Raw genomic sequence first — 24,861 nt, 5'->3', positions numbered from 1 at the left:
ATAATAAACTGTGTTTGAGTAGAATAGTAATATTCACTGTCCCTGTCTTTTTTTCTTATATTTTATTATGTTTATATATGAGTGAAGAATGGACGAGGCATATGTTAGTGAGTAGTGTAGAGTTAATGAGAGTGTCGTGGTGGTCACCACTGACCTGTCATTACTTACCTACCTCCGCTAATCATCTCATTCCTACCACCTCGCCTGCCTCTCCCCTCCCTACATAATCCCTTACTCCCATATTCCCCTTATATCCTATTCAATCATTACCCCCCTACATGACAATGTGTTTCCTTAAGGCACCTGCTGTCCATGTAATATAGGTACCCGAGTGTTAGTCGACTTGTGTAGGTTGTATCCTGGGGGGCAAAAATTGACCTAATTTGCCCGAAATCTTCTGCATAGACCTTCGTACGTGCACTTGTGGAAATAGAGATTATTATTATAGGTTTGCAAGGCTCTGGAGTAGAGCTGATACTGTACACTTGGAGTCTTCCAAGGCTCTGAAGTAGAGCTGATACTGTACACTTGGAGTCTTCCAAGGCTCTGGAGTAGTGCTGATATTGTACACTTGGAGTCCTCCTCCTGCAAGAGGTTTAGTGGAATGTGCAGCCACAGATTCTTTTCCATATTACCTTCGATATTTGTAGTTACTTTCCCTTCAGTCCGTTCTCTGTCTCAGGTTCATTCTTCTCTTAACCCATTTGTAAGATTCTGCATGTTGGGGTTGGAATGCCAGTGGCCACCGCTCAGTTCCCTCCTATAGGCTGCAAAAGACGTTTTGCATCTTGTTTCCTGTCCTTCTTTCTTTGTTTTCTTCTTAAAATCTTCGCATCATCTGTAAACAACGACACAAAGATGTCAATCCTCTTTTACCAATGCCAGAAGTAAAAAGAAATCCTCATACTGATACATGAGGGACCCCACTCGTCTCCCTTGCCCATTCTGATACTAAACCAAATAAATACTTCCTCTTCTGCTTCCTCTTTCCTGTCTCCCTCGTTTTCCCTATCTACTTCCTCCTCCTCCTCCTCCTCCTCTTCCTCTCTTCCTCCTCTTCCTCTTCATCTCCTCCTCCTCCTCCTCAGATAAGATAAGATTTCGTTCGGATTTTTAACCCCGGAGGGTTAGCCACCCAGGATAACCCAAGAAAGTCAGTCCTCCTTTCTTCTTCTTCTTCTTCTCCTCCCTGTTCTCATTTTAGAAGTGTTGCTCTCTTCTAATCTTCAATCGGTGGTTCCTAGCTCTCCTGCTAGGAGAGCTGTTTACGTACGTTTGAACGTGTGTGTTCGCATGCATTGTCTACGTATCTGTGTGCACGCAATACATCATTCCTAACTAGCAGAAGAAAACTAACTCACTATTTTTATATTGATTATTGAGTTGAAAATTTTATAGAATGGCTGAAGGTTTAGTTTCTACGAAATAATCCAGATAATCGAGAAATTTGCCAATTACACTGGTGTACTCACCTAATTGTGGTTGCAGGAGTCGAGACTCAGCTCCTGGCCCCGTGTGTGTGTGTGTGTGTGTGTGTGTGTGTGTGTGTGTGTGTGTGTGTGTATGTGTGTTTACTAACCTATTTACTCACCCGAGTCTTCAACTTCCAACTGTGATCCCTTGCTGTTGTGTCCCAACTCTGGAACATCCTGTTGATATCCACCTTGTCGATTCCTCAGAGTATTTTATATGTCGTTATCATATCCCTCATATCTCTCCTGTCCTTCAGTGTAGTCAGGTCGATTTCCCTTAACCTCTCCTCGTATGGCATGTCTCCCCTAACCCTTATCATGTCTCCCTTAACCCTTATCATGTCTCCCCTAACCCTCCCGTCCTCCAGTGTCGTGTGTACTCACCTATTTGTGGTTGCAGGGGTCGATTAATAGCTCCTGGCCCCGCCTCTTCACTGATTGCTACTAGGTCCTCTCTCTCCCTGCTCCATGAGCTTTATCATACCTCGTCTTAAAGCTATGTATTGTACCTGCCTCCACTACATCGCTCGCCAGACTGTTCCACTTCCTGACCACTCTGTAACTGAAGAACTGCTTCCTAACATCCCTGTGACTCATCTGAGTCTTCAGCTTCCAAGAGTGACCCCTTGTTTCTGTGTCCCCTCTCTGGAACATCCTGTCTCTGTCCACGTTGTCTAGTCTACGCAGTATTTTGTATGTCCTTATCATGTCTCCCCTATCCCTCCTGTCCTCCAGTGTCGTCAGGCCGATTTCCCTCAACCTTTCTTCGTAGGACATTCCCCTTAGCTTTGGAACTAACCTTGTCGCAAATCTTTGCACTTTCTCTAATTTCTTAACGTACTTGACCCGGTGCGGGTTTCAAACTGGTGCTGCATACTCCAGTATGGGTCTGATGTACACGGTGTACAGTGTCTTGAAAGATTCGTTACTTAGGTATCGGAATGCTAATCTCAGGTTTGCTTCCGGAGACGTGTTCGGCGTTATAATCACCCCAAGATCTTTCTCCTTGAGCAAGGTTTGCAGTCGTTGGCCACCTAGCCTATACTCTGTCTGCGGTCTTCTTTGCCCTTCTCCAATCTTCATGACTTTGCCAAATGCAAAGTCATGAAGATTGGAGAAGGGCAAAGAAGACTGCGTGTGTGTGTGTGTGTGTGTGTGTGTGTGTGTGTGTGTGTGTGTGTGTGTGTGTGTGTGTGTGTGTACCTGCTTTTGGTGAATAAATTTATTTCCTCAGAGAAATTTGGATGTCAAGTGAATTATAAGAAAAATAATAGTATAAAATGGCACACTCTATAATCAATAACAGATATAAAAAGTTCAGTGCTAAGTCTGTTATGAACTGCATCTTTTCATTTAGTATTAAAAAAACAAGCATTATATTTCCCATCTCTCGTCAATGCAGCAGAATACTGGGTGTCCACATCACCACTGGCGTGCTGATAGCGCTTTTTTCAGGAGACAGATTTGCAGATGGTCAGTAATATTTGAGAGAATACTTCCAAATATAGTCTCAGATTACTTGATTTTCGTGGCAGATGTTATACTGGGGATAGTTGTGGCCCTCGTGGATCCAGGTGGCACTGTTTACCGGAGGGCCACACGCTAATATTTTAACATCTGCCTCCGGGTCTATTTTAGTGTAGTGAGTTTAGGAGGAAGTGGTTATGTATCATCAGGTCCGGACACTCCAGGAAATGCGTCACTCTGCACATTGTCTCTGTAAAAAAATTGTTCCGGAGCTTGTGCATTTGTTTGTATGCTTAGTTCCCTCTATTCCGGAGACCAGTTCTGTGTGTGTACTCACCTATGTGTGTGGTTGCCGGGGTCGATTCACAGCTCCTGGCCCCGCCTCTTTGCTGGTCGCTAGTAAATCCATTCTCTCTCAAGGCTCCAAGAGCCTTATCGTACCTCTTCTTGAAGCTATGTATGGATCCTGCCTCTACTACTTCACTCTCCAGATTGTTCCACTTCCTGACAACTCTAAGGCTGACGAAATACTTCCTAACAGCCTGAACTTTCAACTTCCAGTTGTGTCCTCTTGTTCCTGTGTCCCATCTCTGAAATATTCTGCCCCTGTTCAACTTGTGAATTCCGCTCAGTATTTTACACGTCGTTATCAAGTCCCCTATCCTTCTTGTCCTACATTATCATCAGGTTAAGTTCCCTTAATCTCTCCTCATAGACTCCTTTAGCTCCGGGACTAATCTTGTTGCAAACTTTGGCACTTTCTCTAATTTCTTGACGCGCTTGACGAAGTGTGGTCTCCATACTGGTTCTGTCTCAGTGTACTCACCTAGTTGAGGTTGCAGGGGTCGAGTGTGTGTGTGTGTGTGTGTGTGTGTGTGTGTGTGTGTGTGTGTGTGTGTGTGTATGTGTGTGTGTGTGTATTGTTTGAATCATTATATTGCCAACAAAATTGAACTTTTTATCCGGTTCAGGAACTAAATTGGTAGTCTCTACTGCGTAAGGTTTTTTTTTAAATCTTATGATCAATATTTTGGTTATTTAAGGTTAAAAAAACCCACACGATATATGTTACCTAACAATCATAGGTACTATATTATGCATAGATGTTAAGAGTGGTGCATGCTATAACAAAAACTAGCGTTTCTTAATGTAAATTCATTATATATATATATCACAGTTTTCAGACTTGTTCACCTGTGACGAGTATGACTCGTACACCAGCGTCCAGCAGTAAACGACCAGCAAGCTGATTGTCGGGTTTTTCTGATATTTCTTCATGACAGCTATGTCTTTCTGAAATCGTTCACTGTGGGGGTTCTGTGTCACAGAAACTGTGAGTGTTGGGGCAAAACCAAATTCAGCCTTGAACTCAGCGTCCCACTCAAATTTAATTAGACGCATATTTTTCAACGTGACTTGGGAACTCTGTTGACTAGTGTTCGATTCCTGTGTGTGTGTGTGTGTGTGTGTGTGTGTGTGTGTGTGTGTGTGTGTGTGTGTGTGTGTGTGTGTGTGTGTGTGTGTGTGTGTGTAGTTGCTGCCGTGGGGTCAGTAGAGGGGGAGGGGAGGGAGGACACATGGTTCAACAGTAACTCAAAGTAGTGTCAACAGTGACCAACAGTGATACCAACAGAGTAACACAATGGTGCCAGTGGAGAGCGGACAACAGTGGTGCCATATGAAATTCGAGCAAAGCGATGCCACCAGAGAGGGATCTGCTATGTGGAAAGTATGGAGAGTGAGAGAGAGAGAGTGAGAGAGAGAGACAGAGAGAGAGAGTACATGGGTGACCTTCAACATTGCAACTGGTTGTTATATAAAATGCAGTGACGTCAAGGGAGTTAATACTGTGTTACAGCCAGTATGGCACTGTTGATTGACGGTCACTGTCTCACTGTGTGTGCGTTCAGTGTCTTCACTGCTACAGTGCTAAGGATGTTAGGTTGGGAACGATGGATCACAAGTACTGCAGTGTACCGTTACCCTACTACTACTACTACTGCTACTACTACTACTACTACTGCTATTGCTATTACTATTACTTCTGCTACTACTATTATTACTACTGCTGCTGCTGCTGCTACTACTACTACTACTGCTGCTGCTACTACTATTACTACTACTACTACTACTACTACTGCTACTACTGTTGCTATTACTACTATTACTTCTCCTACTACTATTATTACTACTGCTGCTGCTGTTGCTACTACTACTACTACTACTGCTGCACTGCTGCTACCACTACTACTACTACTACTACTATTCCTATTACTACTATTACTTCTGCTACTACTATTATTACTACTGCTGCTGCTACTACTACTACTGCTGCTGCACTGCTGCTACTACTACTACTACTACTACTACTACTACTACTATTACAATTACTTCTTCTACTATTATTACTACTGCTGCTGCTGCTTTAGAATTAAAATATCTGTAAGTGTATACTCACAGAAAGATTAACACATCTGGGTATATACAAACTTAACCTTAGTTATAGTTGCGTCAGTAATATTGTTACTAACACTAGGCTGCACTTCACAGTACACGACCACAGATTAAACTTCACAGTACACGACCACAGATTAAACTTCACAGTACACGACCACAGATTAAACTTCACAGTACACGACCACAGATTAAACTTCACAGTACACGACCACAGATTAAACTTCACAGTACACGACCACAGATTAAACTTCACAGTACACGACCACAGATTAAACTTCACAGTACACGACCACAGATTAAACTTCACAGTACACGACCACAGATTAAACTTCACAGTACACGACCACAGATTAAACTTCACAGTACACGACCACAGATTAAACTTCACAGTACACGACCACAGATTAAACTTCACAGTACACGACCACAGATTAAACTTCACAGTACACGACCACAGATTAAACTTCACAGTACACGACCACAGATTAAACTTCACAGTACACGACCACAGATTAAACTTCACAGTACACGACCACAGATTAAACTTCACAGTACACGACCACAGATTAAACTTCACAGTACACGACCACAGATTAAACTTCACAGTACACGACCACAGATTAAACTTCAGATGATCATTGATCACCTGAGTTGAAAATATTTAGGTAATATCACCTTAAAAACCTTTTTTGCCAGGTAAGAAAGCTTAAAGAAAATTAATGAGAGAGAGAGAGAGAGAGAGAGAGAGAGAGAGAGAGAGAGAGAGAGAGAGAGAGAGAGAGAGAGAGAGAGAGAGAGAGAGAGAGAGAGAGAGACAGAGACAGAGAGAGAGAGAGAGACAGAGAGAGAGAGAGAGAAAGTAGTCATGTCCACTTGCATTTAGAGTTACTGTTAAATAAAGCGCTAAAATAAATAAATAAAACCTTATTACCCATGAATCACAATGATGATTTACAATAATTTACAATGATGATTTACAATGATAATTTACACTCTTATATGGGTGTGAAGCTTGGGTGGTAAATGCAGCAGCGAGGAGACGGTTGGAGGCAGTGGAAATGTCCTGTTTAAGGGCAATGTGTGGTGTAAATATTATGCAGAAAATTCGGAGTGTGGAAATTAGGAGAAGGTGTGGAGTTAATAAAAGTATTAGTCAGAGGGCTGAAGAGGGGTTGTTGAGGTGGTTTGGTCATTTAGAGAGAATGGATCAAAGTAGAATGACATGGAAAGTATATAAATCTATAGGGGAAGGAAGGCGGGGTAGGGGTCGTCCTCGAAAGGGTTGGAGAGAGGGGGTAAAGGAGGTTTTGTGGGCACGGGGCTTGGACTTCCAGCAAGCGTGCGTGAGCGTGTTAGATAGGAGTGAATGGAGACGAATGGTACTTGGGACCTGACGATCTGTTGGAGTGTGAGCAGGGTAATATTTAGTGAAGGGATTCAGGGAAACCGGTTATTTTCATATAGTCGGACTTGAGTCCTGGAAATGGGAAGTACAATGCCTGCACTTTAAAGGAGGGGTTTGGGATATTGGCAGTTTGGAGGGATATGTTGTGTATCTTTATATGTGTATACTTCTGGACTGTTATATTCTGAGCACCTCTGCAAAAACAGTGATAATGTGCGAGTGTGGTGAAAGTGTTGAATGATGATGAAAGTATTTTCTTTTTGGGGATTTTATTTTTTTTTGGGTCACCCTGCCTCGGTGGGAAACGGCCGACTTGTTGAAAAAAAAAAAAAATTACATTGACTTACGATGGTTTACAATGACGATTTACAATGATGATTTACACATTGAAAGCTCTAGCAGATACATTTCAATAACTAACTTAATAATTCTAGTCCCCAATTTCTTTTATTTCGTAAAAAAAAGGTTGACGATAAAATCTTTAACTAAGACGTTTGGAAATTTAGGTTTATTGTCCAGAAATATTTTAATTGGCCCGTGGAACCCACTAATATTTTCCCTCCTTAACCTAGATGATTGAACCATCTGACCTGAATACCAGGTGTTGAACCCCTGCCTCTGATTGTGTGCAAACACCTGAGTTGCAGGTGTTGGTCACCTGTTTCTGACTGCGTGAACACCTGACCAGTAGCAGCTGTAGCAGCACCACCAGCTCCAGCACCACCATGCAGCTGCCGAACCAGCAGCACCACCAGCTGCCGCACCAGCAGCACCACCACCATGCAGCTGCCGCACCAGCAGCAGCACCACCAGCTGCCGCACCAGCAGCAGCACCACCTGCTACAGCACCAGCACCACCATGCAGCTGCCGCACCAGCAGCACCACCATGCAGCTGCCGCACCAGCAGCAGCACCACGAGCTGCAGCACCAGCACCACCATGCAGCACCATGCAGCACCACCACCACCACCACCACCACCACTATAAGAGTGCCACAACCATCTTGAAATTCAAATATTTGTGACAAATAGAAGAAAAATAATTAGGACAGATTAATAAGAGATTATAGAAACACACACACACACACACACACACACACACACACACACACACACACACACACACACACACACACACATAGTATAGGCTAGGTGGACAAAGACTACAAACCACACTCAGGGAGAAAGACCTCGGGGTGACCATAACACCGAGCACGTCACCGGAGGCACACATCAACCAAATAACTGCTGCAGCATACGGGCGCCTGGCAAACCTGAGAATTGCCTTCCGATACCTTAATAAGGAATCGTTCAAGACACTGTACACTGTGTATGTTAGGCCCATACTGGAGTATGCATCACCAGTCTGGAACCCACACCTGGTCAAGCACGTCAAGAAGTTAGAGAAAGTACAAAGGTTTGCAACAAGGCTAGTCCCAGAGCTCAGGGGAATGTCGTACGAGGAAAGGTTGAGGGAAATCGGACTGACGACACTGGAGGACAGAAGGGCCAGGGGAGACATGATAACGACATACAAGATACTGCAGGGAATAGACAAGGTGGAGAGAGATAGGATGTTCCAGAGAGGGGACACAGAAACAAGGGGTCACAACTGGAAGCTGAAGACTCAGACGAGTCACAGGGACGTTAGGAAGTATTTCTTCAGTCATAGAGTCATCAGGAAGTGGAATAGCCTAGCAAGTGAAGTAGTGGAGGCAGGAACCATACATAGCTTTAAGAAGAGGTATGACAAAACTTTAGGAAGCAGAGAGGGAGGGGACCTAGTAGCGATCGGTGAAGAGGCGGGGCCAGGAGCTGAGTCTCGACCCCTGCAACCACAATTAGGTGAGTACAATTAGGTGAGTACACACTCGTGGTGGTCAGACGGTGGGAGGGAGAGTCGTGGTGGTCAGACTGTCACAATATGAGAATGACACAGCAGCGAGAGCCAAATCTGAACCAAAACTGTTGTACAGCCACATCAGGAGGAATACAACAGTCAATGACCAGGTAATCCGGCTGAGGAAGGAAGGAGCGGAGGTCACAAAACGAATGCGTAGTATATGAGGAGCTGTTAGGTAAGACACATATGCAACAGTTAGGTATCTTTATTATGAAACGTTTCGCCTACACAGTAGGCTTCTTCAGTCGAGTACAGAAAAGTTGATAGAAGCAGAAGATACTTGAAGACGATGTAATCAGTCCATCACCCTTAAAGTTTTGAGGTGGTCAGTCCCTCAGTCTGGAGAAGAGCATTGTTCCATAGTATGAAACAATATGGAAATGAAGTGACAGGATGGAGCTTATATAGCGCCAAGAGGTGAGACGTAGGCCATTAGGAGAGGTAAGAACTCAGATGTTGAGAGGTCAGGTCCCTCTCAAATCCAGCCGCTCTCACTAGTGGAAGTTGTCGAAGTTGATTGCAGGTCTGTACCAAGATACCCTTGTGTTGCAGTGTCTGACAGAATTTTGGAAATTTTTTTTAAAAAAAAAAAAGGGGGGGAAAGCCGGGGGGGGGGGGAAAAATTCCCCAAAAAAAAAAAAAAGGGGAAAAAAAGGGGGGAAAAAAAAAGGGGGGCCGGGCCCCCCCCCAAAAAGGGCCCCCCCCCCCCCCCAAAAAAAAAAAAAAAAAATTTTTTAAAAAAAAAAACCCCCAAACCCCAAAAAAAAAAAAAACCCCCCAAAAAAAAAAAAAAGGGGGAAAAATTTGGGTTTAAATTTTCCAAAATTTTTTGGGAAATTTGGGGGGGGAAAAACCAAAAAAGGGGAAAAAACCCCCTTTTTGGGGGTTTTTTTGGGAAAAATTTTTTTTTTGGAAAAAAAAAAAAAGGGGGGGGGTTTTTTCCCAAAAAAAAATTTTTTCCCAAAGGAAAAAAAAAAAAAAAAATTTTTTTAAAAAAAAGGGGGGAAAGGAATAAAAAAAAAAAAAAAAAAACCCCCCTTGTTGGGGGGATTTAAAACTTTTTTAAAAAAAACCCCCCAAAAAAGGGTTTTGGGAAAAAAAAAAAAAAAAAAAATTTTTTCCAAAAAAAGGGGGGGTTAAACGGAAGGGGGGCCCCCGGGCGGCCCTTTCCCCCGGGAAATTTTTAATTTTTCCCCAAAGGGGCCCTTTTTTTGGGGAACCCAAAAACCCCCAAAAGAAAGGAAAAAAAAATTTTTTTTAAAAGGGGTTTTTTTTGGGGGGAAAAAATTTTTTTAAAAAAAAAAAGGGGGGGGGGCCCCAAACCAAAAGGGCCCTTTTTTAAAAAAAAGTTTTAAAAAGGGGGAAAAAAATTAAATTAAAAAAAAATTTTGGTGGGGGGGAAAAAAAGGGGGAAAAAAAAAATTTTTTTTGGGGGGGTTTTTTAAAAAAAAAAACCCCCAAAACCCCCAAAAAGGGGCCTTTTTTAAAAATTTTTTTAAAAAAAAAAAAAATTTAAAGGAAAAAACCAAGGGCCCCCCCCAAAGAAAAAACCAAAAAAAAAAAACATTAGCTAGTGAAACTGAAGAAAGGAAAGCTGCAATGGAGGAAATCAAATTGAATGAGGGGATACACAGGGATATGCAGTGGGAGAATGAAAGGGTGAGGTCAGTCTTTGTGTATGGGCTCCAGGAAGTTGAAGGGGAAACATATGAAGCAAGAAAACAAGGGAAAAAAAAGCAATTGAAAGAATCATGAAAGCAATAGGAGAAGACGACATGACCCAGCTGGAAAATTTTCGGAGAATAGGGGGGTTTGTAAAAAAAGAACCCAGCCAGTGAAAGTGACCTTCAAGGCAGAATCGACTCGGAACAGGATCCTGCAGGAGAAAGCATGATTAAGGGACATGCCGGCATATAGGAAGGTGTATCTCGACCGCGACAGAACACAAGCAGAAAGGCTGAAACAGAGAGAGATGGTACAAAGGCGAAAGGAGGAATGAGAGGGGATGGAGAAGACAGACAGGAGATCCCAGACACAGGAAGATCAAATACAGCCTCCCTCACAACTTCCTATAGAAGCCTCCCAACCAGGTCAACCCCAGTGCAACCAAACACTCTAAACCAAAACACCCATGCCACATCCAATGCCCCCACCCACTGCATTACAAACTCCACCCCCACAGCAACCACCTATAGTTCCTTATCAGGTCTCCCACTTCCCCAACCCCAATACACCTCCCAGACCACAATCTTAGAAAAGAAGTTGAAGGTGTGGTATACAAATGCAGATGGAATAACAAATAAGTATGAGGAGTGGCATGAAAGAATCAAGGAGACATCCCCAGACAAAATAGCACTCACAGAAACAAAACTCACCAGAATAATAACAGATTCAATCTTTCCATCCGGATATCAAATCCTCAGGAAAGACAGAGGGAGGAGAGGGGAAGGAGGAGTTGCACTGCTCATTAAAAACCAGTGGGGGTTTGAGAAAATGGAAGGAATGGATGGCACGGGCGAAAGGGACTACTTAGTAGGAACAATCCAGTCTGAGGGACATAAGGTGATAATTGCAATAATGTACAACCCACCACAGAACTGCAGGAGGCCAAGAGAAGAATACGATGAGAGCAACAGAGCAATGGTCGACACACTAGCCGAGGTGGCCAGTAGAGCACACATGGGGGGAGCAAAGTTACTAGTTATGGGTGATTTCAATCACAAGGAGATTGACTGGGAAAACCTGGAGCCCCATGGGAGTCCCGAAACATGGAGAGCCAAGATGATGGATGTGGTACTGGAAATCCTCATGCATCAACATGTTAGAGACACTACCAGAGAGAGAGGAGAGGATGAACCAGCAAGACTGGACCTTGTATTCACCTTGAGTAGTTCTGACATCGAGGATATCATGTATGAAAGGCCCCTGGGAGCTAGTGATCATGTGGTTCTGTGCTTCGACTACATAGTTGAGCTCCAAGTGGAGAGAGCAGCAGGAATAGGGTGGGAAAAACGAAACTACAAAAGGGGGGAACTACTCAGGCTTGAGGAACTTCTTTCAAGACATTCAGTGGGTGAGGGAACTGACAGGAAAACCAGTACAAGAAATGATGGACTATGTGGCAACAAAATGCAAGGAGGCAGAGGAGAGGTTTTTTCCCAAGGGAAACAGAAATAATGGGAAGAACAGAACGAGTCCTTGGTTCACCCAAAGGTGTAGGGAGGCAAAAACTAGGTGTACTAGAGAATGGAAAAGGTACAGAAGACAGAGAACTCAGGAAAATAGAGAGATTAGCCGAAGAGCCAGAAACGAATATGCACAGATATGAAGGGAGGCTCAGCGGCAATACGAAAATGACATAGCATCGAAAGTCAAGACTGACCCGAAATTGTTGTACAGCCACATCAGGAGGAAAACAACAGTCAAGGACCAGGTAATCAGTGAGGAAGGGTGATGGGGAATTCACAAGAAACGACCTGGAGGTATGTCAGGAGCTCAACATAAGATCTAAAGAAGTATTTACAGTGGAAACCAGTAGGACTCCAGGAAATCAGAGCAGGGGGGTGCACCAGCAAGTGCTGGATGAGGTACATATAACCAAGGAGGAGGTGAAGAAGCTGCTATGCGAACTTGACACCTCAAAGGCGGTGGGACCAGACATCTCTCCGTGGGTCCTTAAAGAGGGAGCAGAGACATTGTGTGTACCATTAACAAAGATCTTCAACACATCATTTGAAACTGGGCAACTCCCCGAGGTATGGAAGATGGCAAATGTAGTCCCAATTTTTAAAAAGGGAGACAGACATGAGGCACTAAACTACAGACCTGTATCACTAACGTGTATAGTATGCAAGGTCATGGAGAAGATCATCAGGAGGAGAGTGGTGGAGCACCTGGAAAGAAACAAGTGTATAATTGACAACCAGCATGGTTTCAGGGAGGGAAAATCCTGTGTCACAAACCTATTAGAGTTTTATGACAAGGTGACAGAAGTAAGACAAGAGAGAGAGGGGTGGATCGACTGCATTTTTTTGGACTGCAAGAAGGCCTTCGACACAGTTCCTCACAAGAGGTTACTGCAAAAGCTAGAGGATCAAGCACACATAACAGGAAAGGCACTGCAATGGATAAGAGAATACCTTACAGGGAGGCAACAACGAGTCATGGTACGTGACGAGGTGTCAAAGTGGGCGCCTGTGACAAGCGGGGTTCCACAGGGGTCAGTCCTAGGACCTGTGCTGTTCTTGGTGTATGTGAATGACATAACGGAAAAGATAGACTCAGAAGTGTCCTTGTTTGCGGACGATGTGAAGTTAATGAGAAGAATCAAATCGGATGAGGATCAGGCAGGACTACAAAGAGACCTGGACAGGCTACAAGCCTGGTCCAGCAATTGGCTCCTTGAGTTTAACCCCGCCAAATGCAATGTCATGAAGATTGGGGAAGGGCAAAGAAGACCGCAGACACAATATAGTTTAGATGGCCAAAGTCTGCAAACCTCACTCAAGGAAAAAGATCTGGGGGTGAGTATAACACAGAGCATATCTCCTGAGGCGCACATCAATCAGATAACTGCTGCAGCATACGGGCGCCTGGCAAACCTACGGATAGCGGAATAGACGAGGTGGACAAAGACGGGATGTTCCAGAGATGGGACACAGACACGAGAGGTCACAATTGGAAGTTGAAGACTCAGATGAATCAAAGGGATGTTAGGAAGTATTTCTTCAGTCATAGAGTAGTCAAGCCGTGGAATAGCCTAGAAAGTGAAGTAGTGGAGGCGGGAACCATACATAGTTTTAAGGCGAGGTATGATAAAGTTCATGGAGCAGGGAGAGGACCTAGTAGCAATCAGTGAAGAGGCGGGGCCAGGAGCTATGACTCGACCCCTGCAACCACAAATAGGTGAGCAAATAGGTGAGTACACACACACACACACACACACACACACACACACACACACACACACACACACACACACACACACACACACGTGCCTGCACTCCGGGGAGGGGTGAGAACGTAGCAGTTTGAGAGTCCACCAGAAGTGTGTCAGCACACTTCTGGTAAGCAATCAATTGAGTGAATGGTGGTGAATGTGTTTCCTATTTTTTTTTATTTGGGTTGCCCTACCGCAGTGGGAGATGTTCAGAATGTTAAAAAATACACCTATGAATTTGAAATGACCATAACAAACAGTCGTCACACGTTTAAAAGATTTTTTTTTTTTGGGGGGGGGGATTCAAATTCAGTAAGCCTAAATGCCAGCCCACAGCAATAACTAGTACACCATTAGAGAATTTGAAATATTCCATATACATGTACTTTGAAAGGCTGGTACAGCTACTAGTTGTAACCCAGTGCAGGTTGTTGACGTGGATCTCATTCCAGCCCCACAAGCAGCAGCAGAGTATAGTTCTGGTCCCACAGTCATTAATGAATTTGAAATAACTATAATAAAGATTCATCACACTGTCAAAAGAATTATCAGGGACTTGAATGTTGCAGAAATATAAGTGAGAAATGCTAACAAATACAGCAAGAACTCAACAAGAGTGATGAACTGAAACATGCCATATACATGGACCTTGCAGTGTTGGCGTGGTCACCAGGTATGATTCAGTGTAAGTGTTTATATAGATCTCGTCCCAGTCGTATAGGTTAATTACCATGGAACAAATGGTATGTTTTGTCACTTTCTCTGGGGCAGGGATAAGAGTATAAAAATTTGTATTGTGTCACAGCTGGTGACTGTGCTAACCTTCCAAGGTCCATATATATGGGATGACACATACACCAGTGAAGAGGCGGGGCCAGGAGCTAGGACTAGACCCCTACAACCTCAACTAGGTGAGTATACACACACACACACACACACACACACATACACACACACACACACACATACACACACACACACACACACACACACACACACACACACACACACACACACACACACGCGCAATAATTCACCTGTTTTGGTCCCAGCTGCCCTTTAAGTGGCCAGAAATACAAATTTCGGAAACCTCAGGATTTAAGTTTCTAAATGTTAGTTTGTTTACATGGACCAAGATCATTATCATTGCATTCAAGGGGAAGTGTTCAAACAGTTGAGAATGGGAGTTGATGAAATTTGATCCAAGGATGAAGAGGGTAGCTTCACTTCGCAGGATGAAGAGCCCTTGATCAGCCTTAGGACACTGTTAACGCCTTCCGAGTATTTTCGTCTCAAGATTCAGCTCTTTAAGTGTCACTGCGGACTCGAGCCAAAGACTGGAGACTACCAGACTGTCACATTTACCATCCCACAACTGACTGTACCAAGAGAAACTTCTCGGGGGCAGAAGACTGGGGCTAGGACTGCTGGAGGCAGGAGACTGGGCTAGGACTGCTGGGGACAGGAGACTGGGGCTAGGACTGCTGGGGGCAGGAGACTGGGACTAGTACTGCTGGGGGCAGGAGACTGGGGCTAGGACTGCTGGGGGCAGAAGACTGGGGCTAGGACTGCTGGAGGCAGGAGACTAGGACTAGAACTGCTGGGGACAGGAGACTGGGGTTAGGACTGCTGGGGGCAGGAGACTGGGGCTAGGACTGCTGGGGGGAGGAGACTGGGGCTAGGACTGCTGGGAGGTAGGAGACTGGTGCTAGGACTGCTGGGAGGTAGGAGACTGGTGCTAGGACTGCTGGGGACAGGAGACTGGGCCTAGGACTGCTGGGGACAGGAGACTGGGGCTAGGACTGCTGGGGACAGGAGACGGGCTAGGACTGCTGGGAGCAGGAGACTAGGGCTAGAACTACTGGAGGCAGGAGACTGGGGCTAGGACTGCTGGGGGCAGGAGAATGGGGCTAGGACTGCTGGGGGCAGGAGACTAGGGCTAGAACTGCTGGGGGCAGGAGAATGTGGCTAGGACTGCTGGGGGGGTAGGAGACTGGTGCTAGGACTGCTGGGGCAGGAGACTGGGGCTAGAACTGCTGGGGGCAGGAGACTAGGGCTAGGACTGCTGGGAGGTAGGAGACTGGTGCTAGGACTGCTGGAGGCAGGAGAATGGGGCTAGGACTGCTGGGGACAGGAGACTGGGGCTAGAACTGCTGGGGACAGGAGACTGGGGCTAGGACTGCTGGGGGCAGGAGACTAGGGCTAGAACTTCTGGGGGCAGGAGATTGGGGCTAGGACTGCTGGGGGCAGGAGATTGGGGCTAGGACTGCTGGGGGCAGGAGACTGGGGCTAGGACTGCTGGGGGCAGGAGACTAGGACTAGAACTGGTGGGGACAGGAGACTGGGGTTAGGACTGCTGGGGGCAGGAGACTGGGGCTAGGACTGCTGGGGGCATGAGACTGGGGCTAGGACTGCTGGGGGGAGGAGACTGGGACTAGAACTGCTGGGGACAGGAGACTGGGGTTAGGACTGCTGGGGGCAGGCGACTGGGGCTAGGACTGCTGGGAGGTAGGAGACTGGTGCTAGGACTGCTGGGGGCAGGATAATGGGGCTAGGACTGCTGGAGACAGGAGACTGGGGCTAGGACTGCTGGGGACAGGAGACTGGTACTAGGCCTGCTGGGGGCAGGAGACTGGGGCTAGGACTGCTGGGGGCAGGAGACTGGGACTAGAACTGCTGGGGGCAGGAGACTGGAGCTAGGACTGCTGGGGGCAGGAGACTGGGGTTAGGACTGCTGGGGGCAGGAGACTGGGGCTAGGACTGCTGGGGGCAGATTACTGGGGCTAGGACTGCTGGGGGCAGGAGACTGAGGCTAGGACTGCTCGGGGGGTAGGAGACTGGTGCTAGGACTGCTTGGGCAGGAGACTGGGGCTAGAACTGCTGGGGGCAGGAGACTAGGGCTAGGACTGCTGGGGGCAGGAGACTAGGGCTAGGACTGCTAGGAGGTAGGAGACTGGTGCTAGGACTGCTGGGGGCAGGAGAATGGGACTAGGACTGCTGGGGACAGGAGACTGGGCCTAGGACTGCTGGGGACAGGAGACTGGGCCTAGGACTGCTGGGGACAGGAGACTATGGCTAGAACTACTGGAGGCAGGAGACTGGGGCTAGAACTGCTGGGGGCAGGAGAATGGGGCTAGGACTGCTGGGGGTAGGAGACTGGTGCTAGGACTGCTGGGGCAGGAGACTGGGGCTAGAACTGCTGGGGGCAGGAGACTAGGGCTAGGACTGCTGGGAGGTAGGAGACTGGTGCTAGGACTGCTGGGGACAGGAGAATGGGGCTAGGACTGCTGGGGACAGGAGGCTGGGGCTAGGACTGCTGGGGACAGGAGACTGGGGCTAGGACTGCTGGGGACAGGAGACTAGGGCTAGAACTACTGGAGGCAGGAGATTGGGGCTAGGACTGCTGGGGGCAGGAGACTGGGACTAGAACTGCTGGGGACAGGAGACTGGAGCTAGGACTGCTGGGGGCAGGAGACTGGGCCTAGGACTGCTGGGGGCAGGAGACTGGGACTAGAACTGCTGGGGGCAGGAGACTGGGGCTAGGACTGCTGAGAGCAGGAGAATGGGGCTAGGACTGCTGGGAGGTAGGAGACTGGTGCTAGGACTGCTGGGGGCAGGAGACTGGGGCTAGGATTCCTGGGGGTAGGAGACTGGTGCTAGGACTGCTGGGGGTAGGAGACTGGGGTTAAAACTTCTGGGGGCAGGAGACTGGGGCTAGGATTGCTGGTGGCAGGAGACTGGGGCTAGGACTGCTTGGGGCAGGAGACTGGTGCTAGGACTGCTGGCAGTAAGAGGCCTGGGGGGGAGAGGGGCAGATTACCATGGATCGGTATCGAGTAGCCTCGTTGAACAGTGAGTGAAGGGCTGGTTGGTTGGCTTGCTACTTTGCTGGCTGGCTGGCTGGCTGGCTGGCTAGCTAGCTGGCTGGCTAGCTGACACCACCACCCTGGTCTATGGTTGAAGGGGTCTGGGCACTGGTCCATGTATGGGCAATGAGCACGTTGACCACTGCCCCAATTCGGATACTGACCACAGAGGACAGGTGTCCTGAAAGCCTCCCAACAATAATACATATGACATTAGGAATGTTTTTTGTTTCTCTTCGCTGACGACCCACCTCTTCTATTCCTCATGTAGCGACCTCTGCCACTCGTTCCTCAAACACATAATGGCAATTACAGTCTCTCGGGGGATTGTTATCGGTGCCGCATTCTTATTTGAGTAAATTCTTGCCTCGTCCTTGAGGTTATGTAAGGTGTTGGTGAGAGTTAGGGCAGAGAATTCCGAACATAGCACTGCCGGTGACACTGAAGGGAAGATACGTTGCAGGACAAGCTCTTATTTTGACATCATTTACCTCTGTGTACAGCTTTATCAGGTCGTAACTTGATGAAGGTCTACACAGAGCGAAACGTCATCCCAGTAAAATGTTTCTTTTACAGCGTGTCTTTTCTTCACGAACACTGTAGTCATAAGTTCTTGAGGAAAGGGTATTTACACAGAGAGATGTGTCTCTCTCGGTGTATATACGCTGAGAGCTAATTTTAACCGTATACTGATGCTAATGCACAAGTGAAATGCAGCTTTATTGACCTACATTGCTTTAAGATCAGGTATGACAGAGCTCGCGATGCTAAGTGGGATTGAAACAAGTTGAGGGTCAGGGCCAGGAACTGAGACTCGACCCTTGCAACCACGTATGGGTTAGACTTCAGAAATCATAATGACACTATAGTAGAAGTATATATAAATACACATAAGTAAGGACAAGCGGTCAGTAGCCCTTAAACCTAATAAACTATTCGTCTCATGAGGTTGACAAGCAGGACGCTGTTGTGCGGTGTTGATGTGTCTCTCGTGTGAAAGGCAATGATATCAAATCAAATTTTTTATTTCTTTGTGTAGTATACAAACTGTGATTTACATGTAATAAATTATTGTTAAGCACGAAGCAAGCCATTAGCATGCATGGGCATTTTGGGCCAATAGGTATGGCAGTACAATGAGCCTGACCAGCGAGCAACATCCCTGAGAGATCGTCAAAGTATCCAGAGACTTGGGTAGGCTAGTCACGGTGGTCAAAAGAGTGTGAGATGAATTTTAATGTAAATGCACGGTAATACACTTTGGACATGCTAAATATGCAATGCGAATATAAGTTATATGGAGATCCCACTCGCAAAGAAAGAGAAAAGATTCTGAAGGTGTCATGATCAGTGATCTGATATATACCGAGCAATGTCTGGGTGCAAGCAGCGAGGCTAACACAGTGGTTGGCTTCACAGAAGGTAACTCCTGAAGCAATATTAACCCTGCGCGATGATTTCCTCAGACTCCGTCTTGAATATGTTATCCAGTTCTCGTTCCCCTACATGCATAAAGGATAGATAAACGTGAGAGGGCATAGAGAAGAGCGAGAAAACTTATACCATCATTAATGAGCAAGTCAAGTGAAGAATAACTTAATCATTTAATCTCTTGTCTCTCAGGCAATGGAGTCTTCGTGGGGACGTAACAGAAGCCTTCAAAACATTAAACAAGTTCGATATGTTCAAGCATGAGAATCTTTCTATGAGTGCAATGTGATTCAATAACACGATACAGTGTTATGAAACTAAGTGGTATGAGGTTTAACCCTAATGAGTGTAAGATCGTCTTCTCAGAGAGTTGAAGAGCACTGGAAGTCTCGCCACGAAAGTTGTGAACGCTAAATCAATATAATCTTTCAGGAGCCTTACACGTTACAAACACAGGTGTTTGATATTGTCATGTTTGCTCCAAAGTTGTTCTAGATAGACTGTTCACGTCCACCTGCAGCACAGTACCTAGCAGTAGAACTAGTGGTACCTAGAAACAGAAGTAGGAGTAATACTATACAGTAGAAGTGGTATATATCCGTGCCTTCCAGCCATTCCTTTCTCTTTTACATGTTTTTCTCTATTTCATGCGGCAGTGACAAGGAGAGAAGAGTGGGGAGAGAAGAGTGGGGAGAGAAGAGTGGGGAAAGAAGAGTGGGGAGAGAGTTTTTTGCTTTTCTATCCTTGCCTCACCCCTCGAGATAATAACATAGTTCCTAATTAAAGTAGAATCCTTGACCTTGTGTACATCCTCGGGGGACGCGTCAAGTCCATGACATTGATTATTACACCATAATCTACATTTGTCTGACACGAAAACCACATCGACGCTCTCTTGTTATTCTTCCATCGGGAGAGAGAGTAGGGGAGGGTTAATTCATTCTACCTACTCCATTACACCCATCAGTCAACCAGGTCCCCTCGACAACCAAGGTACACAAACCTCCCACAGTGGGACTCACCTTCATTGTACCTCACTCCATCCAGCCCTGGGAAGGGAGACTCCAGCTTCACAGGATGGCCTCTACATAAATTTAGTTACATTTTTATATCTGACCGCATACAGTCGAGAAGGTCAATCTGTTTAATGACTTGGCAATAAAGCCATAACACTCGTTTATATTGCACGTCCAGCTTTGGAGTTTCATAACAGTGTTTCGTGTTACTGAATTACCTTGCACTTAAGCAGGTCTGCAGGTCTAAGTGTGATAAATTTATTCGTTATCTTAAAGCTTTGAATAAAATCTCATAACCTCTTTTTTAAAAAAAAAAGAAGTTGGATAGATCTAGTGCTTTAAATCTTTTATTCAAAAAGTCCATTTGCCAAGTCTCCAGTAGATTTTTTTTTTTCGTAATCTGGGGACCAAAAGTGATCAGCACATTGAAGCTGAGGTCTGACAAGCACACTGCAGTGTATATATTGTTTCTGGTGTTTTTGACTCAACATTTATAATAGTTATAATACTCAGCATTCTTAGCTACGTTGATCATGGCTAGACGTCATATAGTTCACTAGAGGCCAATACTACCCGGGTGTTAGTCGACCGGTGTGGGTCGCATCCTGGGGGACAAAATTGAAGGACCACAATGAAAATAAAACAGACAGTCCTTGGTGGCGCATTGACTTTCTTGGGTTATCCTGGGTGGCTAACCCTCCTGGGTTAAAAATCCGAACAAAATCTTATCTGACCACTCCTGGCTAATTCCCTCTTGCCTTGCGGGTTTCCAATCAGTAAATTCTTATTCGATGGAGACGCACCGAGCAAAGCCGACAAGTAGAGGGAAAAAGACACATTTGCAAAGAAGACTTTTACGTTTCGCCCGTGGAACCGGAATCTTCGGTCAGTATGAAGGATCCTGTACATGAATGGTATACAGTACCGACAAGATGAAAATTAGACATATCTTAAATGTAGACATTTCGCAATCCAGTGGCGTTATCAATATAAATTCCAGGACATAATTTAAAGACAGTAGAACTATATACAAAAGATGAGGTAATCAGTCCCTCAGTCTTGGAGTTGGTGTGAAGATCACCGTAGTCGTGAATTTGTATTGAATTTGTATAATTTGTATTGATAAAGCCACTGGATGGCGAAACGTCTACATTAAAGATATCTAGATGTTGCATGTGTCTAATTTTCATGAAGGAGATTGTTCTACAGGCAAAATGTCTCAGCAAATTTCCGCTCTGCAACTGTGTTTCCCCCCTTCCGTTTTATATTCATCTTTACATTGTTGTATCTACTATACACTACTCTTCATTCATAAACCCTGAGGTTCATTTTCCAAGGCTGTAATCACTACACAGCGGCAGACGGAGAATCGAGCCTCCACCACCCATTGCGCTGAACAAACCACACAATTTAATATTGTATATGAATGTAATCTGACTACTGCGCCAGCTTTCTCTACCTCCCCCCGAAGTCTTCCTACGGTCGGCTACGGCTCATTTGCTGCTATCCTGCCATCCCCGAACTGTGTAATTTTAAAACCAACAATACCTAAGAAAAGACATGTTGCTGAACAAGTTTATGCTGGACAACACTGCGCTCTGTTAAAACTTTGATAAAAGCTCTGCACGGAGTGAAACTTTGTTTAGCAACAAGAAGCTTATCTGCAACAGGTGCCTTTCCTTCGCCGTTTGTGATTTTTGGATGTTTTGTCTAGTACGAGATCAATCGTGCATGTTTACGTTCCCTAAGAGATTGTATAAGTTACGTTCCATGAGAGACTGCGCATGTAACGTTCCCTGAGTGACTGCACATGTAACGTTCCCTGAGTGACTGCATATGTAACGTTCCCTGAGAGACGGCACACACAGCGTTCCCTGAGAGACTGCACATATAACGTTCCCTGAGAGGCTGCACATATAACGTTCCCTGAGAGACAGCCAGTGTTACGTTTCCTGATAGACTGCTAATATTACGTTCCCTGAGAAACTGCACATGTTACGTTCCCTGACAGAGTACCAATGTTATGTTCCCAGATAGAATGCCAATGTTACGTTCAGTCACCCTGATGCATCCCCGTTCAAAACCACTCGCTCTTACCTGTCGCCAACTCAGTCATTGATCCAGTTCTGAAATTTGTCTACTATACCATGCGACTGTATTCTACCAAACAGTCTTTTATGTGTAAATCGATGTTTACAGCATGTGTGGAGAGGCCCCTTTTTTTGCGTCTCAGTTATTGTGTTTGCAAATGAATATCATAAACTAGTTAGGCAGGTCTTTTTTTATTGCATTTTTGGTGATTTTTGGCACTTATTTTGATGTTACGTGAACCTCACGATCTTGTGGCGAATGATGTCGTTCGTTAGAGTTCAAGGAAGCGAAGTCAAGGTAATGGGGTGGTAGTTTAAGGCGCGTGTTTTGCTTCCGTCCTTGAATATCGTGATCGTTTAGGACACGTGTCTTGCCTCCTTCCTTGAACACTGGATTAACTTGCACTAGTTACTAGTCGTTACCAGCTCTAAGCTCTTCCACTGATTTGGTAATTGAAAGAAATGACAGCGTTGCAGAAAACGCTTTTATCGGGAGCACATTTTCTCCCCTGTGTGTAGAGGTTTGTCATTATGTAGTCAGTGAATGACAACCTAAGGGGAAACAGACACTTAGGACAACTTTTTTGAAGACATTTCGGCAAAGTGATCAGTGACCTAAACGCTTTCAACAAAGGTGTTCCCAGTGGATGCCGTCGTATCCATTTCGCTCAGAGCGAAATGTCGTTGCAATAAAAGCTTGCTCTACAGCGTTGTGTCTTCTCTTCAGTAGTATCGGCACGACACTTAATGAATTCTCACCCGCTAGATACATGTTAATAGGAACACAACACGGTGTATCGAGTCTTTCAACTCTCTCATTCAAATGGGACACAATACCAACAAGTTGATGAGGAAGGCACATGTGCAATAACCGTAAGTATTTTTAAAGGGGTGGACCGGTAAGTCAGCGGAAGGTCTTGGTCGGATGACCAGAAGCTCCAGTGGCGAGTCATCGTATGACAAGGACTAGCATCAGGAAACACTTGTCCTGTTTCCTGACAACCTACCTAGGAATATTTGTTTAGAAATTGACACTGAGTTCGTTTTCTTCCTAGTATCGCACAACTGTCTTGGTCATCACCTTCAGGATCCTGACATGTTTATGATCAGCTCCTCCTGGTATTCAGACCCGTCGTGGCTGCTAATTTCCCTGATATTTAAAGTATCGATATCGCACCCCTGTGGGGAAATGTCGCACAGAAAAGCCGTTGTTTTTACTGAGGCTGATTAATCTGCTGCTTCTACAATTGTTGAGTACGGAAGCCGAGTCTCTACTGACGCCAGTCATTCCACTACTGTTGCGTACAGAGCTGTTCCTTTACTGCCACTACTGTTGGTAATTAGTTTCTTTTACTACCGTCGGTCATTGTACTGCCACAGATGAAAGTTCTGTCTCAGACTCCACCTTCTTCACTACACTAACATATTTGAAGAATTCTCCTGGGTTACGTTAATCACACGAAAATCTCACTTCACATTCATGTTTGTACTGAGTCCGAGTCCAGAGAGATGCGACTTGACGTTTGTTATACTTATTTGTAAGTAAATAACTTTCTGGACACAGGTGCACATAACTACAATTACCATACATCCCCCAAAAAGTCAAAGTGATTTATTTCTATTGGCTCGTATGTTCAATTATTTATCTAAATTTGTTTACTTTTCTTGCTGTCTTTTCGTATTTATTATCTTGCTTGGAATATTAAACCCCGGAGAGACAAAGATGATATTTTATTCGGATTTTTAACCCCGGAGGGTTAGCCACACACGATAATCGAGAAAGTCAGTGCGTCATCGAGGACTGACATAATTCCACTGGAGTCCTCAATCTTGTCCCCCAGGATGCTACCCACACCAGTCGACTGACACCCAGGTACATACTTGTTAGGTGAACAGAACAGGTGTGTAACGAAACGCGTCAAATGTTTCCACCCCTGTTGGAAATCTAACCCGGACCCCTCAGCGTGTGAAATGAGAGCTTTGCCAGCCAGGCCACGGGGCCTCTGGTCAAGCACTGACGCAGATGGTTAGCCTGGAGGAGGCTGGTGGTAACAGCAATGAGATTAATAACTAGATTCATCTCGGTCGCTGCTCAATCCGCGAATGGTATCCCCGTGTTCCACAATCCCAGCCCACTCTACTCCAGTGTGTGTGTGCAAAAAAGAATAGTACAGAATGCACATAATAAGTCTTTACTGCGGTTAAACATCAACACTGAAGATGTGTAACCAATCAGACGAAACCTTCGTAAATTATGACATGGAAACATCCTAGTTTCTTCAACACGAAAAAAATGGCAGATTGGCTAACACACAGCTCAAACATTCTATAATTAACACGTGGAGACAAATGTCCCCAAATACACATGACATTTTAAGTTATTTACGTTGAAGTCATTCACAAATTATCACATCATAGCTATTATTTAATTTTCAAAATTTAATTTTCAAAATGTCTACAGTAAACTTGGCAAATTTGAACCTACATAGACCTAAAATCAATACCCTTTCTGTAAGTAATATCCAGCAGCATTTAAAGTTTGAAGCCGATCAGAAAAGACATTCTTCATTTTTTGCATTAATCTTTCCTTAGGTAGAGTACACCAACTCTGAAAAGTTTAAATCGATCGGACGAGGTGTTCCTAGGTTATAAACGGGAACGCTAGAGGAAAAAACGAATACCCATCAACCACATAATGGTATCTATCCCCTCACCCCCCTTAAGGGATACCTAATTAGGAACAGTAAGGAGACTTATGTGAAGGAGAACAAGGCGACGTAAACTAGAAGGTAAACCCACTTATACTGCGATGGATA

The 24,861-nt window shown here is 45.2% G+C and overlaps 1 protein-coding gene across 1 annotated transcript in view; it reads right to left on the bottom strand.

The window, feature by feature from the left end:
• Positions 1-24,861, bottom strand: part of LOC128693154 (pecanex-like protein 4) — a 104,738-nt gene that overhangs the window by 43,149 nt on the left and 36,728 nt on the right. The gene's annotated exons all lie outside the window — the stretch shown is intronic.

This window comes from Cherax quadricarinatus, chromosome 28, assembly GCF_038502225.1.
Source record: "Cherax quadricarinatus isolate ZL_2023a chromosome 28, ASM3850222v1, whole genome shotgun sequence".
NCBI lineage: Eukaryota > Metazoa > Arthropoda > Malacostraca > Decapoda > Parastacidae > Cherax > Cherax quadricarinatus.
Note: the sequence above shows the minus strand (reverse complement) of the source record. Positions and strands in the feature narration are given on the sequence as shown.